Source organism: Equus asinus, unplaced genomic scaffold (genome assembly GCF_041296235.1).
Source record: "Equus asinus isolate D_3611 breed Donkey unplaced genomic scaffold, EquAss-T2T_v2 contig_816, whole genome shotgun sequence".
Lineage (NCBI taxonomy): Eukaryota > Metazoa > Chordata > Mammalia > Perissodactyla > Equidae > Equus > Equus asinus.
Genome location: NW_027225534.1, coordinates 1,431,801 through 1,448,145, shown reverse-complemented (window position 1 = coordinate 1,448,145; position 16,345 = coordinate 1,431,801).

Below are 16,345 nucleotides of genomic sequence, written 5' to 3'. Positions count from 1 at the left end.
TGTTTCACAGGCCTTTGTATGTGACGTTCCCGGTTGGCTTTGAGAGCACTGTGCAGAGCCAGTTGTTTTAGCTTCCCAGAGAGCAGGAAGCAAGATGCTTTGGGGCCTCTCTCACACTTTGGAAATAAAGGCAGCCCTTTGGGCCTGGCAGCCCTAGGCCAATGGAGTACACCCAGAGCAGAAGTTCTACCTCAGCCAGATCAGGCCTTCCAAGAAACTGCGTCTCACAGGCCTTTCTCTGTCACGTTGCCGGTAGGCTGTGAGAGCACTGTGCAGAGCCAGTTGTTTCTTAGCTTCCCAAAGATTTGGAAGCAAGATACTTTGGGGACTCTCAGCCCCTTTGGAAACAAGGCGGCCCTTTGGGCCTGGCAGCTCTAGGCCAAAGTGGCATGCCCAGAGCAGGAGTTCTACTTCAGCCAGATCAGGCCTGCCAAGAAACTGCGTTTCACAGGCCTTGGTAAGAGATGTTCCCGGTAGGCTGTGAGAGCACTGTGGAGAGCCAGTTGCTTTAGCTTCCCACAGAGCTGGAAGCAAGATGCTTTGGGGCCTCTCTCTCCCTTTGGACACAAGGCAGCCGTTTGCGCCTGGCAGCTCTAGGCCAATGGAGCACACCCACAGCAGAAGTTCTACTTCAGGCAGATCAGTCCTGCCCAGAAACTGCGTTTCACAGCCCTTGGTAAGAGATGTTCACGGTAGGCTGTGAGAGCACTGGGCAGAACCAGTTGTTTTTTAGCTTCCCAAAGTGCTGGAGGCAAGATGCTTTGGGGCCTCTCTCCCCCTTTGGAAACAAGGCAGCCCTTAGGTCCTGGTAGCTCTAGGCCTATGTAGCACAACCAGAACAGAAGTTCTACTTCAGCCAGGTCAGGCCTGCCAAGAAACTGCGTTTCACAGGCCTTTCAAAGAGATGTTCTCTTAGGCTGTAAGAGCACTGGGCAGAGCCAGCTGTTTCTTAGCTTCCCGAAGAGCTGGGAGCAAGATGCTTTGGCTCCAGTCTCCATCTTTTGAAACAAGGCAGCCCTTTGGGCCTGGCAGCTCTAGGGCAATGGAGCACACCCAGAGCAGAAGTTCTACTTCAGCCAGATCAGGCCTGCCAGGAAACTGCGTTTCACAGGCCTTGGTAAGAGATGTTCCCGGTAGGCTGTAAGAGCACTGGGCAGAGCCAGTTGTTTCTTACCTTCCTGAAAAGCTGGAAGCAAGATGCTTGGGACCCCTCTGCCCGTTTGGGAACAAGGCAGCCTTTTGGGTCGGGAAGCTCTAGGCCAATGGAGCACACGCACAGCAGGAGTTCTACTTCAGCCTGATCAGGCCTGCAAAGAAACAGCGTTTGACAGGCCTTGGTAAGAGATGTTCCCGGTAGGTGTAAGAGCACTGGGCAGAGCCAGTTGTTTCTTAGCTTCGCAAAGACCGGGAAGCAAGATGCTTTCGGCCTCTCTGCCCCTTGGAAACAGGGCAGCACTTTGGGCCTGGCAGCTCTAGGGCAATGGAGCACACCCAGAGCCGGAGTTCTACTTCAGCCAGATCATGCCTGCCAAGAAACTGCGTTTCACAGGCCTTTCAAAGACATGTTCCCGGTAGGCTGTAAGAGCACGGGGCAGAGCGAGTTGGTTCTTAGCTTCCCAGAGAGCTGGAAGCAAGATGCTTTGGGCCTCTCTGCTCTTGGGAAACATGGCAGCACCTTGGGCCTGGCAGCTCTAGGGCAATGGAGCACACCCAGAGCAGAAGTTCTACTTCAGCCAAATCAGGCCTGCCAAGAAACGGCGTTTCACAGGCCTTGGTAAGAGATGTTCCCGGTAGGCTCTAAGAGCACTGGGCAACGCCAGATGTTTCTTAGCTTCCCGAAGAGCTGGAAGCAAGATGCTTTGGTGCCACTCTCTCACTTTGGAATCAAGGCAGCCCTTTGGGGCAGGTAGCTCTAGGCCAGTGGAGCACACCCAGAGCAGAAGTTCTACTTCGGCCAGTTCAGGCCACCAACAAACTGCGTTTCACAGGCCTTGGTAAGAGATGTTCCCGGTAGGCTGTGAGAGCACTGTGGAGAGCCAGTTGCTTTAGCTTCCCACAGAGCTGGAAGCAAGATGCTTTGGGGCCTCTCTCTCCCTTTGGACACAAGGCAGCCGTTTGGGCCTGGCAGCTCTAGGCCAATGGAGCACACCCACAGCAGAAGTTCTACTTCAGGCAGATCAGTCCTGCCCAGAAACTGCGTTTCACAGCCCTTGGTAAGAGATGTTCACGGTAGGCTGTGAGAGCACTGGGCAGAGCCAGTTGTTTTTTAGCTTCCCAAAGTGCTGGAGGCAAGATGCTTTGGGGCCTCTCTCCCCCTTTGGAAACAAGGCAGCCCTTAGGTCCTGGTAGCTCTAGGCCTACGTAGCACAACCAGAACAGAAGTTCTACTTCAGCCAGGTCAGGCCTGCCAAGAAACTGCGTTTCACAGGCCTTTCAAAGAGATGTTTTCTTAGGCTGTAAGAGCACTGGGCAGAGCCAGCTGTTTCCTAGCTTCCCGAAGAGCTGGGAGCAAGATGCTTTGGGTCCACTCTCCGTCTTTGGAAAAAGGCAGCCCTTTGGGCCTGGCAGCTCTAGGCCAATGGAGCACACCCAGAGCAGAAGTTCTATTTCAGCCAGGTCAGGCCTGCCAAGGAAGTGTGTTTCACAGGCCTTTCAAAGACATGTTCCCGGTAGGCTGTAAGAGCACGGGGCAGAGCGAGTTGGTTCTTAGCTTCCCAGAGAGCTGGAAGCAAGATGCTTTGGGGCCTCTCTGCCCGTTTGGAAACAAGGCAGCACCTTGGGCATGGCAGCTCTAGGGCAATGGAGCACACCCAGAGCAGAAGTTCTACTTCAGCCAAATCAGGCCTGCCAGGAAACGGCGTTTCACAGGCCTTGGTAAGAGATTTTCCCGGTAGGCTGTAAGAGCACTGGGCAACGCCAGATGTTTCTTAGCTTCCCGAAGAGCTGGAAGCAAGATGCTTTGGGGCCTCTCATCCCCTTTGCAAACAAGGCGGCCCTTTGGGCCAGGCAGCTCTAGGGCAATGGAGCACACCCAGAGCAGAAGTTCTACTTCAGCTAGATCAGGCCACCAACAAAGTGCGTTTCACAGGCCTTGGTAAGAGATTGTCTCTTAGGCTGTAAGAGCACTGGGCAGAGCCAGTTGTTTCTTAGCTCTCCAAAGAGCTGGAAGCAAGATGCTTTGGGGGCTCCCTGCCCCTTTGCCAACAAGGCCGACCTTTCGGCCTTTCAGCTCTAGGCCAGTGGAGCACACCCAGAGCAGAAGTTCTACCTCAGCCAGATCAGGCCTGCCAAGGAACTGCGTTTCAGAGGCCTTTGTATGTGACGTTCCCGGTAGGCTGTGAGAGCACGGTGCAGAGCCAGTTGTTTCCTTGTTTCCCAAACAGCTGGAAGCAAGACGCTTTAGGGCCACTCTGACACTTTGGAAACAAGGCAGCACGTTGGGTCTGGCAGCTCTAGGGCAATGAAGCACAACCAGAGCAGAAGTTCTACTTCTTCCAGATCAGGCCTGCCTAGACAGTGCGTTTCACAGGCCTTGATAAGAGATGTTCGTTTAGGCTATAAGAACACTGGGCACAGCCAGTTGTTTCTTTGCTTCCCAAGAGGTGTAAGCAAGATGCTTTGGGGCCTCTCTCCCCCTTTGGAAACAAGGCAGCCCTTTGGGCCTTTCAGCTCTAGGGCAATGGAGCACACCCAGAGCAGAAGTTCGACCTCAGCCAGATCAGGCCTGCCAAGAAACTGCTTTTCACAGGCCTTCGTAAGAGGTGTTCCCGGAAGGCTGTAAGAGTACCTGGCAGAGCGAGTTGTTTCTTAGCTTCAAAAACAGCTGGAAGCAACATGATTTGGGGCCTCTCTCCCCCTTTGGAAACAAAGCAGCCTTTGTGCCTGGCAGCCCTAGGCCAATGGAGTACACCCAGAGCAGAAGTTCTACCTCAGCCAGATCAGGCCTTCCAAGAAACTGCGTCTCACAGGCCTTTCTCTGTCACGTCGCCAGTAGGCTGTGAGAGCACTGTGCAGAGCCAGTTGTTTCTTAGCTTCCCAAAGATTTGGAAGCAAGATACTTTGGGGACTCTCAGCCCCTTTGGAAACAAGGCGGCCCTTTGGGCCTGGCAGCTCTAGGCCAAAGTAGCACGCCCAGAGCAGGAGTTCTACTTCAGCCAGATCAGGCCTTCCAAGAAACTGCGTTACACAGGCCTTGGTAAGAGATGTTCCCGGTAGGCTGTGAGAGCACTGGGCAGAACCAGTTGTTTTTTAGCTTGCCAAAGTGCTGGAGGCAAGATGCTTTGGGGCCTCTCTCCCCCTTTGGAAACAAGGCAGCCCTTAGGTCCTGTTAGCTCTAGGCCTATGTAGCACAACCAGAACAGAAGTTCTACTTCAGCCAGGTCAGGCCTGCCAAGAAACTGCGTTTCACAGGCCTTTCAAAGAGATGTTCTCTTAGGCTGTAAGAGCACTGGGCAGAGCCAGCTGTTTCTTAGCTTCCCGAAGAGCTGGGAGCAAGATGCTTTGGGTCCACTCTCCGTCTTTGGAAACAAGGCAGCCCTTTGGGCCTGGCAGCTCTAGGGCAATGGAGCACACCCAGAGCAGAAGTTCTACTTCAGCCAAATCAGGCCTGCCAGGAAACGGCGTTTCACAGGCTTGGTAAGAGATTTTCCCGGTAGGCTGTAAGAGCACTGGGCAACGCCAGATGTTTCTTAGCTTCCCGAAGAGCTGGAAGCAAGATGCTTTGGGGCCTCTCATCCCCTTTGCAAACAAGGCGGCCCTTTGGGCCAGGCAGCTCTAGGCCAATGGAGCACACCCAGAGCAGAAGTTCTACTTCAGCTAAATCAGGCCACCAACAAAGTGCGTTTCACAGGCCTTGGTAAGAGATTGTCTCTTAGGCTGTAAGAGCACTGGGCAGAGCCAGTTGTTTCTTAGCTCTCCAAAGAGCTGGAAGCAAGATGCTTTGGGGGCTCCCTGCCCCTTTGCCAACAAGGCCGACCTTTGGGCCTTTCAGCTCTAGGCCAATGGAGCACACCCAGAGCAGAAGTTCTACCTCAGCCAGATCAGGCCTTCCAAGAAACTGCGTCTCACAGGCCTTTCCCTGTCACGTTGCCGGTAGGCTGTGAGAGCACTGTGCAGAGCCAGTTGTTTCTTAGCTTCCCAAAGATTTGGAAGCAAGATACTTTGGGGACTCTCAGCCCCTTTGGAAACAAGGCGGCCCTTTGGGCCTGGCAGCTCTAGGCCAAAGTAGCACGCCCAGAGCAGGAGTTCTACTTCAGCCAGATCAGGCCTGCCAAGAAACTGCGTTTCACAGGCCTTTCAAAGACATGTTCCCGGTAGGCTGTAAGAGCACGGGGCAGAGCGAGTTGGTTCTTAGCTTCCCAGAGAGCTGGAAGCAAGATGCTTTGGGGCCTCTCTGCCCCTTTGGAAACAAGGCAGCACCTTGGGCCTGGCAGCTCTAGGGCAATGGAGCACACCCAGAGCAGAAGTTCTACTTCAGCCAAATCAGGCCTGCCAGGAAACGGCGTTTCACAGGCCTTGGTAAGAGATGCACCCGGTAGGCTGTAAGAGCACTGGGCAACGCCAGATGTTTCTTAGCTTCCCGAAGAGCTGGAAGCAAGATGCTTTGGTGCCACTCTCTCACTTTGGAATCAAGGGAGCACTTTGGGGCAGGTAGCTCTAGGCCAGTGGAGCACACCCAGAGCAGAAGTTCTACTTCAGCCAGTTCAGGCCACCAACAAACTGCGTTTCACAGGCCTTGGTAAGAGATGTTCCCGGTAGGCTGTAAGAGCACTGGGCAACGCCAGATGTTTCTTAGCTTCCCGAAGAGCTGGAAGCAAGATGCTTTGGGGCCTCTCATCCCCTTTGCAAACAAGGCGGCCCTTTGGGCCAGGCAGCTCTAGGCCAATGGAGCACACCCAGAGCAGAAGTTCTACTTCAGCTAGATCAGGCCACCAACAAAGTGCGTTTCACAGGCCTTGGTAAGAGATTTTCTCTCAGGCTGTAAGAGCACTGGGCTGAGCCAGTTGTTTCTTAGCTTCCCAAAGAGCTGGAAGCAAGATGCTTTGGGGCCTCTCTGCCCCTTTGCAAACAAGGCATCCCTTTGGGCCTTTCAGCTCTAGGCCAATGGAGCACACCCAGAGCAGAAGTCCTACTTCAGCCAGATCAGGCCTGCCAAGGAACTGCGTTTCAGAGGCCTTTGTATGTGACGTTCCCGGTTGGCTTTGAGAGCACTGTGCAGAGCCAGTTGTTTTAGCTTCCCAGAGAGCAGGAAGCAAGATGCTTTGGGGCCTCTCTCACACTTTGGAAATATAGGCAGCCCTTTGGGCCTGTCAGCCCTAGGCCAATGGAGTACACCCAGAGCAGAAGTTCTACCTCAGCCAGATCAGGCCTTCCAAGAAACTGCGTCTCACAGGCCTTTCTCTGTCACGTTGCCGGTAGGCTGTGAGAGCACTGTGCAGAGCCAGTTGTTTCTTAGCTTCCCAAAGCTTTGGAAGCAAGATACTTTGGGGACTCTCAGCCCATTTGGAAACAAGGCGGCCCTTTGGGCCTGGCAGCTCTAGGCCAAAGTAGCACGCCCAGAGCAGGAGTTCTACTTCAGCCAGATAAGGCCTGCCAAGAAACTGCGTTTCACAGGCCTTGGTAAGAGATGTTCCCGGTAGGCTGTGAGAGCACTGTGGAGAGCCAGTTGCTTTAGCTTCCCACAGAGCTGGAAGCAAGATGCTTTGGTGCCTCTCTCTCCCTTTGGACACAAGGCAGCCGTTTGGGCCTGGCAGCTCTAGGCCAATGGAGCACACCCACAGCAGAAGTTCTACTTCAGGCAGATCAGTCCTGCCCAGAAACTGCGTTTCACAGCCCTTGGTAAGAGATGTTCACGGTAGGCTGTGAGAGCACTGGGCACAGCCAGTTGTTTTTTAGCTTCCCAAAGTGCTGGAGGCAAGATGCTTTGGGGCCTCTCTCACCCTTTGGAAACAAGGCAGCCCTTAGGTCCTGGTAGCTCTAGGCCTATGTAGCACAACCAGAACAGAAGTTCTACTTCAGCCAGGTCAGGCCTGCCAAGAAACTGCGTTTCACAGGCCTTTCAAAGAGATGTTCTCTTAGGCTGTAAGAGCACTGGGCAGAGCCAGCTGTTTCTTAGATTCCCGAAGAGATGGGAGCAAGATGCTTGGGTCCACTCTCCGTCTTTGGAAACAAGGCAGCCCTTTGGGTCTGGCAGCTCTAGGGCAATGGAGCACACCCAGAGCAGAAGTTCTACTTCAGCCAGATCAGGCCTGCCAGGAAACTGCGTTTCACAGGCCTTGGTAAGAGATGTTCCCGGTAGGCTGTAAGAGCACTGGGCAGAGCCAGTTGTTTCTTACCTTCCTGAAAAGCTGGAAGCAAGATGCTTGGGACCCCTCTGCCCGTTTGGGAACAAGGCAGCCTTTTGGGTCGGGAAGCTCTAGGCCAATGGAGCACACGCAGAGCAGAAGTTCTACTTCAGCTAGATCAGGCCACAAACAAAATGCGTTTCACAGGCCTTGGTAAGAGATTGTCTCTTCGGCTGTAAGAGCACTTTGCAGAGCCAGTTGTTTCTTAGCTTCCCAAAGAGCTGGAAGCAAGATGCTTTGGGGGCTCCCTGCCCCTTTGCCAACAAGGCCGACCTTTGGGCCTTTCAGCTCTAGGCCAATGGAGCACACCCAGAGCAGAAGTTCTACCTCAGCCAGATAAGGCCTGCCAAGAAACTGCGTTTAAAAGGCTTTGGTAAGAGATGTTCCCGGTACTCTGTCAGAGCACTGCGCAGAGACAGATGTTTCTTAGCTTCCCAAAGAGCTGGAAGCAAGATGCTTTGGGGCCTCTCTGCCCCTTTGCAAACAAGGCATCCCTTTGGGCCTTTCAGCTCTAGGCCAATGGAGCACACCCAGAGCAGAAGTCCTACTTCAGCCAGATCAGGCCTGCCAAGGAACTGTGTTTCAGAGGCCTTTGTATGTGACGTTCCCGGTAGGCTGTGAGAGCACGGTGCAGAGCCAGTTGTTTCCTTGTTTCCCAAACAGCTGGAAGCAAGACGCTTTGGGGCCTCTCTGCCCCGTTGGAAACAAGGCAGCACGTTGGGTCTGGCAGCTCTAGGGCAATGGAGCACAACCAGAGCAGAAGTTCTACTTCTTCCAGATCAGGCCTGCCTAGAAAGTGCGTTTCACAGGTCTTGATAAGAGATGTTCTCTTAGGCTATAAGAGCACTGGGCACAGCCAGTTGTTTCTTAGCTTCCCAAGAGGTGGAAGCAAGATGCTTTGGGGCGTCTCTCCCCCTTTGGAAACAAGGCAGCCCTTTGGGCCTTTCAGCTCTAGGGCAATGGAGCACACCCAGAGCAGAAGTTCTACCTCAGCCAGATCAGGCCTGCCAAGAAACTGCGTTTCACAGGCCTTCGTCATAGGTGCTCCCGGAAGGCTGTAAGAGTACCTGGCAGAGCGAGTTGTTTCTTAGCTTCAAAAACAGCTGGAAGCAACATGATTTGGGGCCTCTCTCCCCCTTGGGAAACAAAGCAGCCTTTGTGCCTGGCAGCTCTAGGCCAAAGTAGCACACCCAGAGCACAAGTTCTACCTCAGCCAGATAAGGCCTGTCAAGAAGCTGCGTTTCACAGGCCTTTATATGTGACGTTCCCGGTTGGCTTTGAGAGCACTGTGCAGAGCCAGTTGTTTTAGCTTCCCAGAGAGCAGGAAGCAAGATGCTTTGGGGCCTCTCTCACACTTTGGAAATAAAGGCAGCCCTTTGGGCCTGGCAGCCCTAGGCCAATGGAGTACACCCAGAGCAGAAGTTCTACCTCAGCCAGATCAGGCCTTCCAAGAAACTGCGTCTCACAGGCCTTTCTCTGTCACGTTGCCGGTAGGCTGTGAGAGCACTGTGCAGAGCCAGTTGTTTCTTAGCTTCCCAAAGATTTGGAAGCAAGATACTTTGGGGACTCTCAGCCCCTTTGGAAACAAGGCGGCCCTTTGGGCCTGGCAGCTCTAGGCCAAAGTAGCACGCCCAGAGCAGGAGTTCTACTTCAGCCAGATCAGGCCTGCCAAGAAACTGCGTTTCACAGGCCTTGGTAAGAGATGTTCCCGGTAGGCTGTGAGAGCACTGTGGAGAGCCAGTTGCTTTCGCTTCCCACAGAGCTGGAAGCAAGATGCTTTGGGGCCTCTCTCTCCCTTTGGACACAAGGCAGCCGTTTGGGCCTGGCAGCTCTAGGCCAATGGAGCACACCCACAGCAGAAGTTCTACTTCAGGCAGATCAGTCCTGCCCAGAAACTGCGTTTCACAGCCCTTGGTAAGAGATGTTCACGGTAGGCTGTGAGAGCTCTGGGCAGAGCCAGTTGTTTTTTAGCTTCCCAAAGTGCTGGAGGCAAGATGCTTTGGGGCCTCTCTCACCCTTTGGAAACAAGGCAGCCCTTAGGTCCTGATAGCTCTAGGCCTATGTAGCACAACCAGAACAGAAGTTCTACTTCAGCCAGGTCAGGCCTGCCAAGAAACTGCGTTTCACAGGCCTTTCAAAGAGATGTTCTCTTAGGCTGTAAGAGCACTGGGCAGAGCCAGCTGTTTCCTAGCTTCCCGAAGAGCTGGGAGCAAGATGCTTTGGGTCCACTCTCCGTCTTTGGAAAAAGGCAGCCCTTTGGGCCTGGCAGCTCTAGGGCAATGGAGCACACCCAGAGCAGAAGTTCTACTTCAGCCAGATCAGGCCACCAACAAACTGCGTTTCACAGGCCTTGGTAAGAGATGTTCCCGGTAGGCTGTAAGAGCACTGGGCAGAGCCAGTTGTTTCTTACCTTCCTGAAAAGCTGGAAGCAAGATGCTTGGGACCCCTCTGCCCGTTTGGGAACAAGGCAGCCTTTTGGGTCGGGAAGCTCTAGGCCAATGGAGCACACGCAGAGCAGAAGTTCTACTTCAGCTAGATCAGGCCACAAACAAAATGCGTTTCACAGGCCTTGGTAAGAGATTGTCTCTTCGGCTGTAAGAGCACTTTGCAGAGCCAGTTGTTTCTTAGCTTCCCAAAGAGCTGGAAGCAAGATGCTTTGGGGCGTCTCTCCCCCTTTGGAAACAAGGCAGCCCTTTGGGCCTTTCAGCTCTAGGGCAATGGAGCACACCCAGAGCAGAAGTTCTACCTCAGCCAGATCAGGCCTGCCAAGAAACTGCGTTTCACAGGCCTTCGTCATAGGTGCTCCCGGAAGGCTGTAAGAGTACCTGGCAGAGCGAGTTGTTTCTTAGCTTCAAAAACAGCTGGAAGCAACATGATTTGGGGCCTCTCTCCCCCTTGGGAAACAAAGCAGCCTTTGTGCCTGGCAGCTCTAGGCCAAAGTAGCACACCCAGAGCACAAGTTCTACCTCAGCCAGATAAGGCCTGTCAAGAAGCTGCGTTTCACAGGCCTTTGTATGTGACGTTCCCGGTTGGCTTTGAGAGCACTGTGCAGAGCCAGTTGTTTTAGCTTCCCAGAGAGCAGGAAGCAAGATGCTTTGGGGCCTCTCTCACACTTTGGAAATAAAGGCAGCCCTTTGGGCCTGGCAGCCCTAGGCCAATGGAGTACACCCAGAGCAGAAGTTCTACCTCAGCCAGATCAGGCCTTCCAAGAAACTGCATCTCACAGGCCTTTCTCTGTCACGTTGCCGGTAGGCTGTGAGAGCACTGTGCAGAGCCAGTTGTTTCTTAGCTTCCCAAAGATTTGGAAGCAAGATACTTTGGGGACTCTCAGCCCCTTTGGAAACAAGGCGGCCCTTTGGGCCTGGCAGCTCTAGGCCAAAGTAGCACGCCCAGAGCAGGAGTTCTACTTCAGCCAGAACAGGCCTGCCAAGAAACTGCGTTTCACAGGCCTTGGTAAGAGATGTTCCCGGTAGGCTGTGAGAGCACTGTGGAGAGCCAGTTGCTTTAGCTTCCCACAGAGCTGGAAGCAAGATGCTTTGGGGCCTCTCTCTCCCTTTGGACACAAGGCAGCCGTTTGGGCCTGGCAGCTCTAGGCCAATGGAGCACACCCACAGCAGAAGTTCTACTTCAGGCAGATCAGTCCTGCCCAGAAACTGCGTTTCACAGCCCTTGGTAAGAGATGTTCACGGTAGGCTGTGAGAGCACTGGGCAGAGCCAGTTGTTTTTTAGCTTCCCAAAGTGCTGGAGGCAAGATGCTTTGGGGCCTCTCTGCCCCTTTGGAAACAAGGCAGCACCTTGGGCATGGCAGCTCTAGGGCAATGGAGCACACCCAGAGCAGAAGTTCTACTTCAGCCAAATCAGGCCTGCCAGGAAACGGCCTTTCACAGGCCTTGGTAAGAGATGTTCCCGGTAGGCTGTAAGAGCACTGGGCAACGCCAGATGTTTCTTAGCTTCCCGAAGAGCTGGAAGCAAGATGCTTTGGGGCCTCTCATCCCCTTTGCAAACAAGGCGGCCATTTGGGCCAGGCAGCTCTAGGCCAATGGAGCACACCCAGAGCAGAAGTTCTACTTCAGCTAGATCAGGCCACCAACAAAGTGCGTTTCACAGGCCTTGGTAAGAGATTGTCTCTTAGGCTGTAAGAGCACTGGGCAGAGCCAGTTGTTTCTTAGCTCTCCAAAGAGACGGAAGCAAGATGCTTTGGGGGCTCCCTGCCCCTTTGCCAACAAGGCCGACCTTTGGGCCTTTCAGCTCTAGGCCAATGGAGCACACCCAGAGCAGAAGTTCTACCTCAGCCAGCTCAGGCCTGCCAAGAAACTGCGTTTCACAGGCCTTGGTAAGAGATTTTCCCGGTAGGCTGTGAGAGCACTGTGGAGAGCCAGTTGCTTTAGCTTCCCACAGAGCTGGAAGCAAGATGCTTTGGGGCCTCTCTCTCCCTTTGGACACAAGGCAGCCGTTTGGGCCTGGCAGCTCTAGGCCAATGGAGCACACCCACAGCAGAAGTTCTACTTCAGGCAGATCAGTCCTGCCCAGAAACTGCGTTTCACAGCCCTTGGTAAGAGATGTTCACGGTAGGCTGTGAGAGCACTGGGCAGAACCAGTTGTTTTTTAGCTTCCCAAAGTGCTGGAGGCAAGATGCTTTGGGGCCTCTCTCCCCCTTTGGAAACAAGGCAGCCCTTAGGTCCTGGTAGCTCTAGGCCTATGTAGCACAACCAGAACAGAAGTTCTACTTCAGCCAGGTCAGGCCTGCCAAGAAACTGCGTTTCACAGGCCTTTCAAAGACATGTTCTCTTAGGCTGTAAGAGCACTTGGCAGAGCCAGCTGTTTCTTAGCTTCCCGAAGAGCTGGGAGCAAGATGCTTAGGGTCCACTCTCCGTCTTTGGAAACAAGGCAGCCCTTTGGGCCTGGCAGCTCTAGGGCAATGGAGCACACCCAGAGCAGAAGTTCTACTTCAGCCAGATCAGGCCTGCCAGGAAACTGCGTTTCACAGGCCTTGGTAAGAGATGTTCCCGGTAGGCTGTAAGAGCACTGGGCAGAGCCAGTTGTTTCTTACCTTCCTGAAAAGCTGGAAGCAAGATGCTTGGGACCCCTCTGCCCGTTTGGGAACAAGGCAGCCTTTTGGGTCGGGAAGCTCTAGGCCAATGGAGCACACGCAGAGCAGGAGTTCTACTTCAGCCTGATCAGGCCTGCAAAGAAACAGCGTTTGACAGGCCTTGGTAAGAGATGTTCCCGGTAGGTGTAAGAGCACTGGGCAGAGCCAGTTGTTTCTTAACTTCGCAAAGACCGGGAAGCAAGATGCTTTCGGCCTCTCTGCCCCTTGGAAACAGGGCAGCACTTTGGGCCTGGCAGCTCTAGGGCAATGGAGCACACCCATAGCCGGAGTTCTACTTCAGCCAGATGAGGCCTGCCAAGAAACTGCGTTTCACAGGCCTTTCAAAGACATGTTCCCGGTAGGCTGTAAGAGCACGGGCCAGAGCGAGTTGGTTCTTAGCTTCCCAGAGAGCTGGAAGCAAGATGCTTTGGGGCCTCTCTGCCCCTTTGGAAACAAGGCAGCACCTTGGGCCTGGCAGCTCTAGTGCAATGGAGCACACCCAGAGCAGAAGTTCTACTTCAGCCAAATCAGGCCTGCCAGGAAACGGCGTTTCACAGGCCTTGGCAAGAGATGTTCCCGGTAGGCTGTAAGAGCACTGGGCAACGCCAGATGTTTCTTAGCTTCCCGAAGAGCTGGAAGCAAGATGCTTGGGTGCCACTCTCTCACTTTGGAATCAAGGCAGCCCTTTGGGGCAGGTAGCTCTAGGCCAGTGGAGCACACCCAGAGCAGAAGTTCTACTTCGGCCAGTTCAGGCCACCAACAAACTGCGTTTCACAGGCCTTGGTAAGAGATGTTCCCGGTAGGCTGTAAGAGCACTGGGCAACGCCAGATGTTTCTTAGCTTCCAGAAGAGCTGGAAGCAAGATGCTTTGGGGCCTCTCTGCCCCTTTGCAAACAAGGCATCCCTTTGGGCCTTTCAGCTCTAGGCCAAAGTAGCACACCCAGAGCAGAAGTTCTACCTCAGCCAGATCAGGCCTGCCAAGAAACTGCTTTTCACAGGCCTTCGTAAGAGGTGTTCCCGGAAGGCTGTAAGAGTACCTGGCACAGCGAGTTGTTTCTTAGCTTCAAAAACAGCTGGAAGCAACATGATTTGGGGCCTCTCTCCCCCTTTGGAAACAAAGCAGCCTTTGTGCCTGGCAGCTCTAGGCCAAAGTAGCACACCCAGAGCACAAGTTCTACCTCAGCCAGATAAGGCCTGTCAAGAAGCTGCGTTTCACAGGCCTTTGTATGTGACATTCCCGGTTGGCTTTGAGAGCACTGTGCAGAGCCAGTTGTTTTAGCTTCCCAGAGAGCAGGAAGCAAGATGCTTTGGGGCCTCTCTCACACTTTGGAAATAAAGGCAGCCCTTTGGGCCTGGCAGCCCTAGGCCAATGGAGTACACCCAGAGCAGAAGTTCTACCTCAGCCAGATCAGGCCTTCCAAGAAACTGCGTCTCACAGGCCTTTCTCTGTCACGTTGCCAGTAGGCTGTGAGAGCACTGTGCAGAGCCAGTTGTTTCTTAGCTTCCCAAAGATTTGGAAGCAAGATACTTTGGGGACTCTCAGCCCCTATGGAAACAAGGCGGCCCTTTGGGCCTGACAGCTCTAGGCCAAAGTAGCACGCTCAGAGCCGGAGTTCTACTTCAGCCAGATCAGGCCTGCCAAGAAACTGCGTTTCACAGGCCTTGGTAAGAGATGTTCACGGTAGGCTGTGAGAGCACTGGGCAGAACCAGTTGTTTTTTAGCTTCCCAAAGTGCTGGAGGCAAGATGCTTTGGGGCCTCTCTCCCCCTTTGGAAACAAGGCAGCCCTTAGGTCCTGGTAGCTCTAGGCCTATGTAGCACAACCAGAACAGAAGTTCTACTTCAGCCAGGTCAGGCCTGCCAAGAAACTGCGTTTCACAGGCCTTTCAAAGACATGTTCTCTTAGGGTGTAAGAGCACTGGGCAGAGCCAGCTGTTTCCTAGATTCCCGAAGAGCTGGGAGCAAGATGCTTTGGGTCCACTCTCCGTCTTTGGAAACAAGGCAGCCCTTTGGGCCTGGCAGCTCTAGGGCAATGGAGCACACCCAGAGCAGAAGTTCTACTTCAGCCAGATCAGGCCTGCCAGGAAACTGCGTTTCACAGGCCTTGGTAAGAGATGTTCCCGGTAGGCTGTAAGAGCACTGGGCAGAGCCAGTTGTTTCTTACCTTCCTGAAAAGCTGGAAGCAAGATGCTTGGGACCCCTCTGCCCGTTTGGGAACAAGGCAGCCTTTTGGGTCGGGAAGCTCTAGGCCAATGGAGCACACGCAGAGCAGGAGTTCTACTTCAGCCTGATCAGGCCTGCAAAGAAACAGCGTTTGACAGGCCTTGGTAAGAGATGTTCCCGGTAGGTGTAAGAGCACTGGGCAGAGCCAGTTGTTTCTTAGCTTCGCAAAGACCGGGAAGCAAGATGCTTTGGGCCTCTCTGCCCCTTGGAAACAGGGCAGCACTTTGGGCCTGGCAGCTCTAGGGCAATGGAGCACACCCAGAGCCGGAGTTCTACTTCAGCCAGATGAGGCCTGCCAGGAAACTGCGTTTCACAGGCCTTTCAAAGACATGTTCCCGGTAGGCTGTAAGAGCACGGGCCAGAGCAAGTTGGTTCTTAGCATCCCAGAGAGCTGGAAGCAAGATGCTTTGGGTCCACTCTCCGTCTTTTGAAACAAGGCAGCCCTTTGGGCCTGGCAGCTCTAGGGCAATGGAGCACACCCAGAGCAGAAGTTCTACTTCAGCCAGATCAGGCCTGCCAGGAAACTGCGTTTCACAGGCCTTGGTAAGAGATGTTCCCGGTAGGCTGTAAGAGCACTGGGCAGAGCCAGTTGTTTCTTACCTTCCTGAAAAGCTGGAAGCAAGATGCTTGGGACCCCTCTGCCCGTTTGGGAACAAGGCAGCCTTTTGTGTCGGGAAGCTCTAGGCCAATGTAGCACACGCAGAGCAGGAGTTCTACTTCAGCCTGATCAGGCCTGCAAAGAAACAGCGTTTGACAGGCCTTGGTAAGAGATGTTCCCGGTAGGTGTAAGAGCACTGGGCAGAGCCAGTTGTTTCTTAGCTTCGCAAAGACCGGGAAGCAAGATGCTTTGGGCCTCTCTGCCCCTTGGAAACAGGGCAGCACTTTGGGCCTGGCAGCTCTAGGGCAATGGAGCACACCCAGAGCCGGAGTTCTACTTCAGCCAGATGTGGCCTGCCAGGAAACTGCGTTTCACAGGCCTTTCAAAGACATGTTCCCGGTAGGCTGTAAGAGCACGGGCCAGAGCGAGTTGGTTCTTAGCTTCCCAGAGAGCTGGAAGCAAGATGCTTTGGGGCCTCTCTGCCCCTTTGGAAACAAGGCAGCACCTTGGGCCTGGCAGCTCTAGGGCAATGGAGCACACCCAGAGCAGAAGTTCTACTTCAGCCAAATCAGGCCTGCCAGGAAACGGCGTTTCACAGGCCTTGGTAAGAGATGTTCCCGGTAGGCTGTGAGAGCACTGTGGAGAGCCAGTTGCTTTCGCTTCCCACAGAGCTGGAAGCAAGATGCTTTGGGGCCTCTCTCTCCCTTTGGACACAAGGCAGCCGTTTGGGCCTGGCAGCTCTAGGCCAATGGAGCACACCCACAGCAGAAGTTCTACTTCAGGCAGATCAGTCCTGCCCAGAAACTGCGTTTCACAGCCCTTGGTAAGAGATGTTCACGGTAGGCTGTGAGAGCTCTGGGCAGAGCCAGTTGTTTTTTAGCTTCCCAAAGTGCTGGAGGCAAGATGCTTTGGGGCCTCTCTCACCCTTTGGAAACAAGGCAGCCCTTAGGTCCTGGTAGCTCTAGGCCTATGTAGCACAACCAGAACAGAAGTTCTACTTCAGCCAGGTCAGGCCTGCCAAGAAACTGCGTTTCACAGGCCTTTCAAAGAGATGTTCTCTTAGGCTGTAAGAGCACTGGGCAGAGCCAGCTGT